Raw genomic sequence first — 15471 nt, 5'->3', positions numbered from 1 at the left:
GCCATATAGGAGAGAGAGTATGAGTGATGGAGTAGGGAATTTGGACATGGAAAATTAATTGAATTTGAGACTAAATGCGTTTCCAGAAATGGGAAATGGGGGGACATTCAAAAAGCATGTTGTTACATCCTGCTTTTCTTTCTTCTCTGTCCTTCTTTAGTGTTTGTTATAACTTGCTCAGCATACATCTATGATGTCACATAGAATGCTGGTGTGTATGCTTGAGAGGAGAGTCAGTTACATCTGAGGCTGAGCAGCAGTCCAGCTGCTCCTGATGGGATTATAATTGAATTTACTTAATACTTTATTATCATCTTGATCTAATACAAATCATCAATAAATCAAATATAAAATGTATATCCTGGATTTATGGATCATTTAAATGTTACAATGGCGACGAGGTACAGAACCTATGCATTAAGGAAAAGACTGAATTACTACAACTAAGGAATTTAAGGAATCTGCAACTGAGAAACTATTTGAAGCACAAGAAGAAAAGGTAAATTAAGAAAATCACCCTGGTTAATCCCACCAGTGTCCCTTATGATCTGGACAGCCTGTTTCCCCAGGGTGTTGGAATTTTACTGCATGATTTACGCTACATTGGCCTAAAATTTAATGTTTGAAGAGTGAACTTTTACATTTTGGCTTCGGTTTTTGAGAGTGAAAATTTTGCTTGGCACCGTTGGATTATGGAAACCTGCTTACAAATGTGTCATTGAACCTGTTTCAAACACATGACTTGGATGTGTGTCATGTTTGAGGAGAAACACGCACCTACCATCACCTGTGTGGGAGTGAATGTACATCATTTAATTATTATTCGACATTCCAGCAGTGTGAGTGGAAGAAAAGAAGCCCCTGCGGAAGAAACACTGACATTTATAAACAGAGCACTTTAATCAGTTTGATGATAACAGCTGTGCTCTGTCTCTAAAAAATAAAAAAAGGGGAATAAGTGAAAACTATGGATGTACGGAACAAAGATTAGTTGCCTGCTTTCACGGAGTTGAACGCGTCAATTATCTCACAGTTTATTACCATTCTTAACCTATCTATCTGACCTCTGAAGAAATCGGATTCATTGGAAGCTGCGTGCAGGGAAAAGACATTTATTTCATTTTTGTTTTCAGTTGTTGACAATTTAACAACAGCAGCGCACACTTGATATAATCAGACTTTCTGTGTGCAAGTCAAGATTTAATGTGAGCCTCTTCCCAATTTTGTCATTTAATTAGTTTTTACTGCCCAAGAGTTGACAGTTTAACTCTCATAGATACCCTTAAGTTTACCTGCTGTCTTCCACGCGAAGAACTTTATGACGTCAGTGATCTGCTGCTTCATTTCTCTAATGTTTTTGCAAGCACAGGCATGCTGTGAGTCACCCGGGGCTACGTTAGATGCGTGCCTCCATTTTGAGTTACACCCGAAATGTATTGAAGATTTGTCGGTGAGTTTCGGTTTGGAAATCACCTTGGAGACAGACATGCCGAGTCACTACCAGTCTTGTGGTACATGTGCTGTGTTTTGAACACAAATGCAGCGTAATGAAGAGTAATTTTGCCAGCAATTTCTTGTGTTCTGCAACAGGTGACATTTTATGAATTATTAATTTTCTTCTGCGCAGAACCCGGGTGAGAGATCGCTCACCGGAGTTTGTTTATTCATCTGATTACTTAAAGGAAATTAACAATTTATTGTATTTCATTTTCTGAGGGAGGTGGTATGCGTTTTAGAAGGAGTGCACATTTTATGTTGAAATTTTACACTATTGGTAATTCTCACATGTTTGTTACATGTGTGCTATAGTACAAACATTTTCAAGTGTATAAAAGTGTGTTGGCTTACTTTAAGGTAGTGAGACATTTATATACTCAATTAACATTGAAGTGCTCAGTTGTTTTGAATTTTGCTTATATATTGATGATAATACTACAGTGAGTTAGTATCTTTAATGGAGGGAGCCATTCTTATGCTCAACTTAGGTTGAGGTGCCCCGTTGTTTTTAATTCAATTTTCTGGTATGTAATTTCTTTTATGAAATCAGCCATAGTGCTTTCTTGTGCAGAACCACCATCTAGGTGCTCAATTTCTATTGAGGTGTTCAATTTTATTATTTCTTACTTTTAATGAACCACATTACTTAGTACCCTAAAATTTTAGAGGGGTTCATATATGTTACTGAGAGGAGTCATGCATTTTCTTTTATTGTTGTGAACCACAAATGTGCTCAAATTATTTTGAGGTGTTCTTTTCAGAGAATTAGTTATCCTAGTGTTAGATTTATTGGATGTGTATTATGCAGAGCCACATTTTGTGCTAAATTTTGAGGTGCTCCATTTTTTCAAGTTAGTTTTAAGAGCAGTGCTGTGCTCTACTTTGCGGAAGATGTTCATTTATACAAGGAGTTATGCAGTGTTATACGAGGAATTACACTGCTTCTAGATTTTATGTATAAGGTTTGCATCCGAGGATGAGCCATTTTTCAGAAATTTCATTGTGTTAAAAGCGTTAGTGCTGTGCTGAACCACTTTATTTAGTGCTCTCATATTTTAGAGGCGTTCAGTTTGTTAAGTTTAAAGGAGCCGTTGGTTGCTCTATTTACAAATGTATTTATGTATCTAACCCATCCATTTTCATTCTTGTGGATGTTATTATGTATCAAATCCATATTTTCCATTCTAGTGGATTTTATTAAGTTATGCATCAAATCCATATTTTCCATTCTAGTGGATTTTGTTATGTTATGGGTGACTGTACTTCTTTCACCAATTGAGGTTTTAACCTTTTTCTATTTACTTTATTTATAATATTTACAGTGTAGGTATGGTATGTTCTATCTTCTCTACACTATTCATTCTTTCATTCTTGTGGATTTTGTGTTGTTGTGCATGATTGTATTTTCTTCCATGCTTTCACTATTTTAACTTCCTCCTTTGTATCTTTTCAATAATATTTGTCGTGTATCCATTGTATGTTCTTTCATCTACTTTTCTACTTTCTTTGTTTCTTATCTGTTTTTATTTCTATTAAAGGGGGAGATGTGTTACATCCTGCTTTTCTTTCTTCTCTGTCCTTCTTTAGTGTTTGTTATAACTTGCTCAGCATACATCTATGATGTCACATAGAATGCTGGTTGTGTATGCTTGAGAGGAGAGTCAGTTACATCTGAGGCTGAGCAGCAGTCCAGATGCTCCTGATGGGATTATAATTGAATTTACTTAATACTTTATTATCATTTTGATCTAATACAAATCATCAATAAATCAAATATAAAATTTATATCCTGGATTTATGGATCATTTAAATGTTACACATGTGCTTTAAATCTGCAGAAGGATGTGCGCAAGAGCAACAAGTAGAAGGGGTATCTGATGAGAAATTAGACAAAATTAATGGAGTAAACAAAATCCGATTATAAATGAAAAAAAGGGTTTGGACAGTATTGGCAGCTCTGGAGGTCTTATGAATCTTAAACCATATTTTGTCCCAGAGAGGAATTGACCAATCCTGAGATATGTCTTTTTCCCAGGATAATTCAGTTTTAGTTTTAGGCCTATCTCAGAGAGATTGAAAGGACTTATAAAGAAAAGAAGCAGATGGAGAATGATCTAATGCGGAAGAAATGGATTGAGAAGTTACGGGAATAGCAAAGGACATGGGTAAAGATTGGATATATTGAACTAAGACAGGATAAAGCAAGTCATATTGTGTGCGAGAAGATAGGGGAAGGGAGAATTGAGACCTAAGTTCCGAGAAGGGAAGAGGTTGATTGTGAGAAAGAAGTTGAGAAATCCACCTTATACCTTTGGAATGCCAGGACTTCCAATAAATAGTGCGATTACGAATTTGAATATGTTTGTTATGCCAAATAGGTTGGAGATCAATGGAATGAAGAGATAGATAAGAGGAGGATAAAAAAGGTAGAAGTAGAGTACGAGAATGTGAGATAACAGGGTGGCGAAGAGAGGATAGTTTGGTAGAGAAAGAAAGAATTTCCTGAAAATCAAAGGGATAGAAGAAGGAAGATTCTATTTTTAGCCATAAAGGGGGGTACAACGAGAAATCAGTGGTAATCCAACGGGCAGCTTGTTTCAATGAGAAAGCGCGATGATAAGTTGAAAAGTCAGGAAAGCGAAGACCGCTATAGGATTTATCTTTCTTCTGAGATGTCAGAGATATGCGAGAACGTTTACCTTTCCATAGAAATTTTTGTAGAGTAGCGTCAATTCTCTTAAAGTAATAACCAGGAATATGGACAGGTATCATTGATATAGTATAAAGTACTATCGGAGACAACATAATTTTAATAGAATCAAGGCGACCCCACCAAGAAAGGAAGAGAGGATCCCAGCGGGATATAGCTGAGTCAAGTTTTGTAAGTATAGAATCAAAATGTATTTTCAAAGTGTCCGACCAAAGAGGAGCAAACCAAATTCCTAAATATTTAATCTCAGAGGGTTGCCAAGAGAAACCAAATTGGTCAAAAAGATGTTTTTGACATAAATTGTTTAAGGGGAGAATCTCACATTTATCTACATTAAGTCGGTAACCAGAAACTTGAGAAAAAGAAGAAACCTGTTGAAGGAAGAAAGGAAGAGAAGATTGAGGTTCAGAACAATATAAAAGGATATCGTCGGCATAAACAGAGAGCTTTACTTGTTGAGAACCAAAGTGGAACCCAGAAATATTATCATGCAGTCTAACTTTGGTCAAAAAAGGTTCCAGGGTCAAAACAAATAATAAAGGAGATAGTGGGCAGCCTTGCCGAACACCTCTATGCAAAGAAAAGTAATCGGAGACCATACCATTAGCAAAGATAGAGGCTCGGGGACCAGAGTAAAGCAAAGAAATAAGAGTAATGAATTTAGGAGTGAAACCAGCCCATTGCAAAGCATGAAACATGAGGTCCCAACTAATCCTATTGAATGCTTTTTCTGCATCAAGAGATATGGCGGCCAAAGGATGGGTAAGTGAAGAAGCTTTACTTAGGATATTAAAGAAGACGCGAGAATTGTCAGAAGAGAGTCTACCCTTGACAAAGCCTGATTGTTCCGGGCCAATTAAGTCAGGTAACAGTGGATCCATTCTGAGAGCCAATATCTTAGCAAAAATGTTATAATCTGTATTAACCAAAGAAATAGGGCAGTAATTTTTGCAGAGAGTATGATCTTTGCCATCTTTAGGGATTAAACAGATCATAGCTTCTTGAAATGAACCTTTAGAGAAACCAGTGTCTAAAAAACATTGAAACAAAAGAAGTAATTTTGGTAAAAGAAGTGAAGCAAAGTGACTGTAAAATTCAATGGTAAATCCATCGGGTCCAGGTGCTTTCCCCCGGCGTAGAACTGAGACAGCGTGAGAAATCTCATTGAGAGAGATGTCCAAATCCAAGGAGGTAAAGTCAACGTGAGCAGAAGGAGGGAAAGGAATAGATTGAAAATAAGACAGGAGATTAGATGAATTTGGGATGGATTCAGGGGTGTATAGATTTTGATAGAAATTGACAAACTCATGGAGATTATCTTTATCTTTGAATAAAGTTTCACCAGTGGGACTTTGAACAGAATCAATTTTAGTTCTTTACTTCCTAACCTTCAAATAATTGGCGAGCAATTTCCCTATTTTATTTTGCTCTCCATAATAGCGGGAATTGCATTTTAACAAGTAATTGGAGGCTGCATCAGTAGTTCATTTATTAAATGTAATTTTGACATCATGGTTTGATAATACGTGTTCTCAAGGAGTTTTATTTTATTAAGGAGTTGGGTTGACTTAGCCTCCAAGGATTTTCTCCTCTGTGAGACAAAATTAATAATAAAACCTCGAGCAGCTGCCTTAAAAGAATCCCATATCATAACAAAGGTGGAATCTGGGGTATGATTGATCAGAAAAAATTCAGTGGTGAATTCAGTGAATTTAGTACAAAAATTGGAATCAAGGAGAAGCGAGTTATTAAAACGCCATCGACCAGGATGAGGAGAGAAGGGAATGAGATTGATATCTACGTGGACAGGAGCATGGTCTGAAATTAAAATGGACCCAATGTCAGAGGAAGTGGCGTGTTGAGCTAGTGATTTGCTAAGGAAAAGGTAATCTATATGGGATTGGGAATGATGGGAAGGGTAATAGAAACTGTATTCTCCAAGGACGGGATGACATAGTCTCCAAATATCGACTAGAGCTTTATGATGTATGAAATTGGTAAATTGATTGTGCATTTTGGATGTACAAAATTTAACTTTAGAATTACGGTCAAGGATAGGATCCAGGACTTAATTACAATCACCACCAAGAATAAGATAATCATCATTAAGTGAATACAGTTTTTCAGAGATGGAAGGCCAGAAAGATTTATCAACACCAGTAGGAGCGTAAACATTGAAAATAACAATAGGAATCCTATCTAGAAGTAATTTAACAATCACCCATCCGCCACTATCATCGAATTCATGAGGTATAAGAGAAACATTACATTTTTTATGGCATAAAATCACGACACCATTTTTCTTGCCCATAGTAGGGGAGTTAAATACATGACCCACCCAACATCTTTTAAGCTTAGAGGCTTCATTATCTGAAAGGTGGGATTCTTGAATCAGGGCGATATCAGTGTTAAGCTTAGCATGATGAGACAATACCCGATGCCTTTTAATTGGATTATTTAAACCTTTAACATTAAGTTTAAGTTTAAGTTTAAGTTTAAAATATTTATTGAGCGCAACATACACCTGGGCGGTTTCTTGGCGCTAAAGTAGAAGGCGACCAACTGAGCGAGAACAGTAACTAAGACGGCAACAGGAAAATAGGGAATATACTAGAGAAGAGCCTGAGGAAATAAAAAGGTCTTCAGAGCTTTGCGGAAGACGGAGTAATCAGTGAGGGACCTAAGATAAAAGGGGAGAGAGTTCCAGAATATGGGGGCAAGAATGGAAAATTTTGAGCCACCCTGTTTTTTTTTCCGGTACCGGGGCACAGCTAGAAGGAGTTGTGCCGAAGAGCGGAGGTCTCTGCCAGGGACGTAAGCCTTGATGGCTGCAGATATGAATAGGGGGGCCAGGCCAGTCCTGGCCTGAAACACCATGCAGCCCAGTTTAAACAGGGCGCGTTCCCGCACCGGGAGCCAGTGAAGAGTTTTCAGGAGGGGGGAGGTGTGGTGGAATTTAGGAAGACCAAAGGCAAGGCGGGCAGCCTGGTTTTGCACTAGTTGCAATTTACGGAGGCTGTACTGAGGGATGCCATTGTACAGAATGTTCCCGTAGTCCAGGCGGGACAGGACCAGTGCGGACATAATTAGCTTAAGTGCAGGAAAGGAAAAGAAACGGGAGATAGAACGGATAGTGCGGAGAGTAAGAAAGCAAGAAGAAACCACAGAGCCAATCTGGGAGTGCATAGTAAGTTGATTGTTTAGCTTAATACCAAGAGTCTTAACAGAGGAAACAGGAGTAGGAGGAGAACCAAAAGAGGGGGGCCAGAAGAGAGAATTCCAGGGACTGGAGCAACCACCCGTCACCACAAGTTCCGTTTTATCGGGATTGAGTTTCAGGTGGTTGAAATTCATCCAGTCCCTGATGAAAGATAGCGTAGATTGGAAATTGGAGATAGAGTCAGGAGTAGAAGAAAGATTAAAGATGAGCTGGAGGTCATCGGCATAGTTATATACCGAGACCTCCAGTTGCTGTAGGGCAAAGATGAGCGGAGCGATATACAGATTAAAGAGTAAAGGAGAGAGAGAAGAGCCCTGGGGAACACCGCACTGGACCTGGCAGGGGGTAGCTGAAAACTCCCCAAGATGAACCGCCTGGGTCCGGTCCCTCAAAAAGGACGAAAGCCAGATGAGGGCTGATCCTCCTATGCCCGCCCCCTTGACACGGGAAAGCAAGATGGAATGATCCACCGTGTCAAAAGCGGCGGACAGGTCTAGAAGGACCAGCGCCTGAGGTCTACCGGCGTCCATACCCTCTCTGAGGGTGTCTAATACTGACACCACCACTGACTCCGTCGAGTGCTTTGGACGAAATCCCGCCTGACATGGGGCCAACCTCCCGTTCTCCTCGGTAAAGGAGCTGAGTGCAGATGTAACGTGCCGCTCCAGCACCTTCGCCAGAAAAGGGAGAAGGGAGATAGGGCGATAGTTAGCCATCACAGAGGGGTCGGCTCCCGGCTTCTTCAGGATAGGGACGATGGAAGCGACTTTTAACGATGGAGTGACAACCCCTCGGGCCAGTGAATCGTTTAGGAAACCCAGAGGGGGCACCGAGCAGACAGTATAAATCTGCCGTAGGATATGAGCCGGACATATGTCAGATGGGGAGCCGGACTTAATTTTAGGGAAGAGGGACAAAAAAAGTTCTTCAGAAAGAGGAGGAAAGGAATTAAAAGAAGCTGGGACAGGGTGAGGGAGGGGGTCAACAAAAGAAGGGGAAGGGGGGGATGTTAGATTTAATTGTCATGATTTTTTCGACAAAATAGAGATTCAGTGAATCGCAGAGTTTCTGGGAGAGGGGGGGCTTAAGTGTGGTCCGGTCAGAGAACGCCAAATCATGGGTAATGGCAAAGATCTCCTTTGGTTGATTCTCGGCAGCTAAGATTTTCGCCGAGAAATATGCTTTCTTGGCCTCAGTAATTTTTTGCTTATAGGTCCCGAGGAGGTGAACGTAGCGGGTCCTGGTATTCGGAGAGTAATCCAGTCTCCATTTGCGTTCAGCCCTTCGAACCGCAAGCTTCAATTCCTTCAGCTCGGTGTTGAACCACCGATTGGCGTCTTTAGGGCACCTAATCGAGGTACGCCGGAGGGGAGCTAAACGATCGCTTCCTTCCGTGGGCCATGAGTCGATGGCTTTGGCTTGGGCTGCGGAATCTAGCCCCGATAGAGGGGGAAGGGAGGCCCGGAGTGCGGTCGAGAGATCAGACAGGTTGGCCTTACCCCAGTTACGAGCCCATGAGTTTTTGATGTGAATAGGGGTCTTGACCGATGAAAGACTAAGGGAAAACGAAATTATAGAATGATCGGACCAAGTGCAGGGGACAACGACCAGCGTGGAGAGGATACAGTTGAGAGACCAGACCTGGTCAAGGATGTGCCCATGAATATGAGTAGGGGTGTGAACAAAAGAAATAAAATTAAGAGAGAGAAGGGTTTCTGAGAATTCCTTGGATGACACACACTCCTTAGGGTCCGAAGGCCAATAATTAAAGTCCCCGAGGACTAGAGCCGAGGCATAGTTGACCGCCAGGGTGCCAAGTAGGTCTTGAAAGGCCGGGAGAAAGGAAGGAGTTGGTTGGGGAGGGCGATAGACGAGCACTATGGCTAGATGGGGGGAAAGGGAGGAAGAGCGGACCACCAGATAGTCGATTCCGCCCAGGGAGGGAGAAGGGAGGACTTGAAACTGGAGATCAGAGCGGGCAATAAGGGCAACGCCTCCACCCGCTTTCCCGCCAGGGCGGTCTGCGCGGATGGCATAATAAGTCGAGGGAAGGGTAGCCAGGAGGGAAGGGAGGGAGGCTTCAGTAAACCACGTTTCCGTCAGCAATAGGAGGTCGGGTTTATCAGTGTCTAAGAGAGTGAAAAGTTCATGGTGATGTTTAACGGCAGATCTGGTATTGAGTAATATGATAGATAATGGGGGAGAATACGACTCACAGGTGGTAAGTGGGGCAGGGGACGGCGGTGACGCGTGAGGGGGTGGGCAACCAGATGGGCAGGCATGACAGGGGGAGTTACAGCCCAGCAGTGCGATCCGATGGATGGAACGAGGATCGAGGGGCCAATGGCCCTGCAGTCGGATCAAGGCCGCGGAAGAATATTGGATGCGAGAGCCAGGGGTAGTGGCCCCTTATTATTATTATTATTAAAGGGGCTTATAAAGCGCCTGGTGACGCCTCCCGGCGTGTCCCCGCGCTGTGGAGAAAGAATCATAACCAGAACCAAGGAGAACAGGCTGATTAACAGGTGAACAAATGGGTCTTTAGCAGTTTCCTGAAGGAGGCCTCATTATTTTCTAACCTGATGGGTGTGGGGAGGGCGTTCCAATTCCTAGCCGCCAGAGTGCGGAAGGACTTGCCTCCCATCCTGGCTTTTTTTATGCGTGATGTTTTAAGCAGCCCCATTCCCTCGGAGCGAAGGGACCTATTCGGCTCGTAGGATATAGCTAAGTCGGACATATAAGAGGGGGCTTTTTGATGGATGATCCTGTGACACCACAGGAGAGCTTTGAATAGTATCCTCTGTCCAATGGGTAGCCAGTGGAGGGAGGCCAAGGAGGGTTTGGAAGGAGCCCTACGGGGAAGTCTCAGCACAAGGCGTGCAGCTGAATTTTGCAGGACTTGCAGTTTTCTGATGTTTTTATCCGTTGTTCCCAACAGCAGTACATTGCCATAGTCTATTCGGGAGGTAACAAGTGCCTGAGTCATGGTCCGCCTGGAGTTCAGGGGGAGCAGATCCAGGGTGCGGTTAAGAGTTTTCATGACTCCAAAGCACTTGCCTACCGTTTTTTTGACATGGCTGTCATACGAGAGCTTGTTGTCTATCCAGACACCCAAGTTCTTCGCTTCTTTACTAGGATTAGGTAGGGGTCCCAAACTAGCGGGCCACCAGTCCTTTGTCCACATAGTGTCTCTTCCTCCTATTACCAGTACCTCTGTTTTTGTACCATTTAATTTGAGGCAGTTTTCATTCATCCAGGCTGCCAGTCTACTCATGCAGGATTTGAAGTTATCAGCCTCAGAGGAGGGTGCTTGAGATAGAGAGATCAGCAGTTGGGTATCGTCGGCGTAAGAGACTAGCTCTACGCCGAACGATTGTACCACCTCTGCCAGAGGAGCCATGTACAAATTGAACAGGGTGGGACTCAGGGCAGAGCCCTGAGGTACCCCCTGTTCCAGTGTCATACTATCAGAGAGGAAGATCCCTCTTTGAACCTGAAAGCTTCTGTTGGTGAGAAAAGCCTTCAGCCATCCCAGAGCCTCTTTGATAACACCCGCTCGGTTTAGACACTGTAGCAAGGTGTAATGAGCTACAGTGTCAAACGCGGCACTTAGGTCTAGCATGATAAGGGCCATAGTCTTGCCTTCATCAGCTCCCTCCCGCAGGGTTTCAGTAGCTCTCAAGAGAGCTGTTTCAGTAGAAAATCTTGGTCTGAAACCGGACTGAGATGTATGAAAGGCATTTTGGGCTTCCAGATGAGCCATAAGTTGGACGTTGGCAATTTTCTCTGCTAGCTTAGCCAGATATGGTAGCAGGGAGATGGGGCGTAAATTCTCTAACAGATCCTGACTCACATTGGGTTTTTTTGATGGGGAGGACTATGGCTTTCTTCCATACTGCAGGTAGACAGGCATTGGAAAAGGAGAGTTGCAGTATGTGTCTGAAATGGGGCTCTAAGACAGACAGACAAGCTGCTAGAATTTTCGGAGGCGCAGGATCACTTGGAGAGCCGGATTTGATGCTTTTGCAAGTAGATATTAGAATGTCGGCAGAGGGAACAGAGAAAGCGTCTAGATGAAATTGAGTGCTTATGTGATCTTTACTTTCTACAAAATCAATACCAGGCACTTTACTTCCAGAAAAACTTGCATATATGTTCGCGATTTTGCCAGAAAAATAATTGGCGATTTTATTGCAAGTTTCCACAGAATCATTGGGGGAGGCAGGGCTGGATTCAATTGTTGATATTTCCTTAAATATCTGAAAAAGCTCCTTCGAGGAGTTCTCAGCTTCCTGAATCCGGTTATTGTAATGGGAAGCTTTGGACGCTCGTACCTTTTTGTTGTTGACCCTTGCCCCGGTCTGCCGCGGACGGGCGCAGACGGGCTTAACTCTGGCGCAACTCCGGCGCGCCTACGTCGCTCCCGCTGCGCTCGTCCGCTGCGCTGACGCATGAGGAACGTCTATGTAGGCAGTGACACAATGGGGGAGGAGTCGGGAGGGCGGGGTGGGGTCAAGTTAAAAGCAAGATTGCCGTTCGCCGCTCTTGATCAGCGGGACGGTGAAGGAATAGCCAGACAAGCTGCTAGCAATCAGCAGAGTAACAATTTTAAAAAGAGCCAAAGTGTGAATCCAGCGCTCAGCGCGAAGCCCTCCGCCCTCTGCCACAGGGCTTAGACAACGCGCGAGGGGAAGGGGCGAGCCAAAGTAGGCAGTGACACGATGGGGGAGGAGTCGGGAGGGCGGGGTGGGGTCAAGTTAAAAACAAGATTGCCGTTCGCCGCTCTTGATCAGCGGGACGGTGAAGGAATAGCCATACAAGCTGCTAGCAATCAGCAGAGTAACAATTTTAAAAAGAGCCAAAGTGTGAATCCAGCGCTCAGCGCGAAGCCCTCCGCCCTCTGCCACAGGGCTTAGACCTTGTAGTAACTCGAAATTTAAGTCAATAAGAGAATATGAACAAATAAATTTAGCTCACAAGAGCAACCAAGAAAGAATATAAAGGAAGAAAATAATGAAGAGAATAATAAGGTAAAAGAAAAGAGAAGATGAAGGTAAAGAGAGGAAGAAGGAGAAAAGAGCATTACGGTAGAGAAATAAGAAAAAAGGATATGGAACAAGAAGACAGTACATGTCCAATACAGACGACTGAAAAACATACTTATGGGAACGAACAAAAAATGAGGGCGACAACGCCAAAAGATGACGACGGCAGACAACGAGAGCGCTCCAAACAACCGCTACGAAACATCTGGAATATATGAAACAGAAGGGGCACATCGGGTAAGGAAGGACGACAATGACATCTGTAAAAAGAGAAACAGGGTAGTAAATATGAGAAGGAAACATGGGATATAAAAAGGGGTATATGCATACAAAAGGGAATAATCAAGAACAGCATTGAAAGACCAACAAGACATAGAACATAACCAATGCTATGAAAAATAAACCAGTATAAAAATCAGTTAAGCAACTAAGCATTTCCAGAGGCGTCCATTGCAACTGCTTCATGATGACGAAGGAACTCTTGTAGAGCAACTGGATCTTCAAACGTGGTAGTTTTGTCTTTGTAAGTGACCTTGAAGAGACAAGGGTGGAGCAAGCCATATCTATCTTCGGGAGAAAAGTTTGTAATAAGGCAGTAGGATTAGACCCCTCCGAAAGTCCTGAAAGACCATAAATGCGAAGGTTGTTTCTGTGATTTCGATTTTCCAAATCCTCCGCTTGATGTTTGAGTTGAAGTATGTCTGCTTCCATCGAAGAAATACGAGAGCAGGAAGTGTGAAAAGATTCTGTTGATTGTTCTAGGATCAGAACACGAGAATCCAGCGAAGACCATTAATCATGCGTAGTTTGTAAAGTTTTAGTGGTCATCTCCATAAATGGGTTGAGGGCACGTATTTCTTCCAATATGAGATCCATAGAGGATGAGGAAGAAGCAGAGCTCGGAGAGGGTGGGTCTATCTTTAGATGTTTGGTAGATACTGTCGTTGTTGGAAGTTTGCTGGCAGAATGCATTTTGGAAGATGTTCCAGGTTGTAAATCAGTGCTTGGAGCAGGATTGTCTTCCATATCCTGAATAGTAGAGTCAGAGTCGGAGCATATAATTGATTTTTTTGCCGCAGATAGCTTGAGATGGCGCAATTTCCCCATATAGAAGTAGAAATAATGTAAAAAAGGGGGCTCCAATTAGCAATTCTTCACTGCATAAATGGATGTCCAGAGCTCCAGGAAAAAGAAATGAGGAAAAACGTGAGAAATGTATTCAAAATGGCGGCAAAAGTCAGTCAGATGTCATATTGAGGAGAAAAAGCGCAGGAAAAACCGCCTAGGTAGTTTTAGTGGGGAATGAGAGCCCAAAAATAGAAGAGTATAGTATTAAAAAAAAAAAATGCCAGCCATGAAAAGTGTGGTAGGGGAGAAGCCTTTCATATAGCCATGTAGTTGAGGGGAAAATCGCGTGAAAAAGCGAAATAAAATGGCGGCCGGAATCCGAAAATCGATTCTCGCCAAATATTAGCCCAGGAGAGCCAGTAGTAGCGCTGAAAACGAAGCGCCAGGCTCACCTCATGTTGTGCTGTTGAAATTTGGGCTTCGCTGCGTTTATCCCTCGATGTAGCTGCTGGAAAGTGTGCAGAAGCGGCGGTTAGCGTAGGATCTCCGCCGTCAAGCCGCCATCCCAGACAGCGCGCAAGCCACGCCCCCCGAAAGGTTTTTTTCCAAGTGCCTGAAAACATGCATGCAGTGTAATATTAAAGGCACTGAAGTTTCAGCTATTCGCAGCTGGGTGCATGTTGTGTCTAGAGCGTGGGCCGATCAACCTGAATCAACAGCATACATTGTTTTTTGAACTTGATAATTTCTGCACCAAGTGAACAGACCGAGGTCGCCATGTAAGTCTAGGGATATGGACAGCAGACCGTTCTCATGTGAAGAAAATCAAGCTGTTTAACTTACAACAACAGATACATGTAGTGTTGTGTGCAAAAGCGGCAAAGTGTCAAAATGGTGTTTAAACTTCTAATACGCTTATGCTAACATAGCAATGTGTGCAGGCAGAACCCGGTCTTCACTACACTGACCAGGGCACAATCGTGCAGGAGTGGTAGGTACCTCTGGACAATGTTTCAGGGGAGAAAAGCTGATGAACAGGGATGTGTTTTTACAAGTAGGGGAAAGCGGCATGATGGGAGGTAGAAAAAACTCTCGGATCTAGTAAGCCTGTTTGGGGGGCAGTGGAGCTGATAAAAGGGGCAATGGCCACATTCAAGTCTAGGCATTGCCCTTAGGACATTGCCAGTTATACTCCAGTAATAATGGACTTGTTACAGATTGTTTTGTAATTGTTCTGATTTTTATTTACACATTAGGTTTAGATTACCACAGGAAACACCCCCGTGGCTCATCGAACCCGTAGCATGGCTGTCATGCACAACACCTGTTCCTCACCACCAAGCATATCTCTGCCACCCGTAGACCGACTGGGTTCCATGGAGATGCTGGGGCTGTTTCCCACTTATTATCATTGACGTAAAATAATCAGCCTCAATGTCAAAAGCTTAAACCACCAGACCAAAAGGACAGTGATTTAGTCTCAGCTAGAGCAGGCCATGGGGGGATATCTGTTTACTCCAAGAGATGCACCTCATGCTTAAGGACGAGTACAGAATCAAGTCACAATGGTTTTCCCAGGAATACTGGTCTTCGAGGCCTGCAAAATGGGCGGGAGTAGCAATGCTGTTCTCCTGGAACTTACTGGGAGAAGTGCTAGGAAAAATTGCCGAAAAACAGAGGGCAATTGTTACCATACCACAATAAGTTAGGCACTCAATACCTCACAGTACCAAATATCTCTGTCTCTCATAAACACAAGAAGTTTTTTCTCATTAATGCCCTCCCACGGGTCTTACAAACATGAGAGGCAGCCATACTTGTGTGAGATGATCCAAATTTAGTAATGAATGTACAATCAAACTGAAACTACACAAAGATTAGAAATTCTAAAGTTATATTTATACCTTAAATTTACAATTTAGGCACCACCT

Source organism: Lissotriton helveticus, chromosome 10 (genome assembly GCF_964261635.1).
Source record: "Lissotriton helveticus chromosome 10, aLisHel1.1, whole genome shotgun sequence".
Classification (NCBI taxonomy): domain Eukaryota; kingdom Metazoa; phylum Chordata; class Amphibia; order Caudata; family Salamandridae; genus Lissotriton; species Lissotriton helveticus.
Note: the sequence above shows the minus strand (reverse complement) of the source record.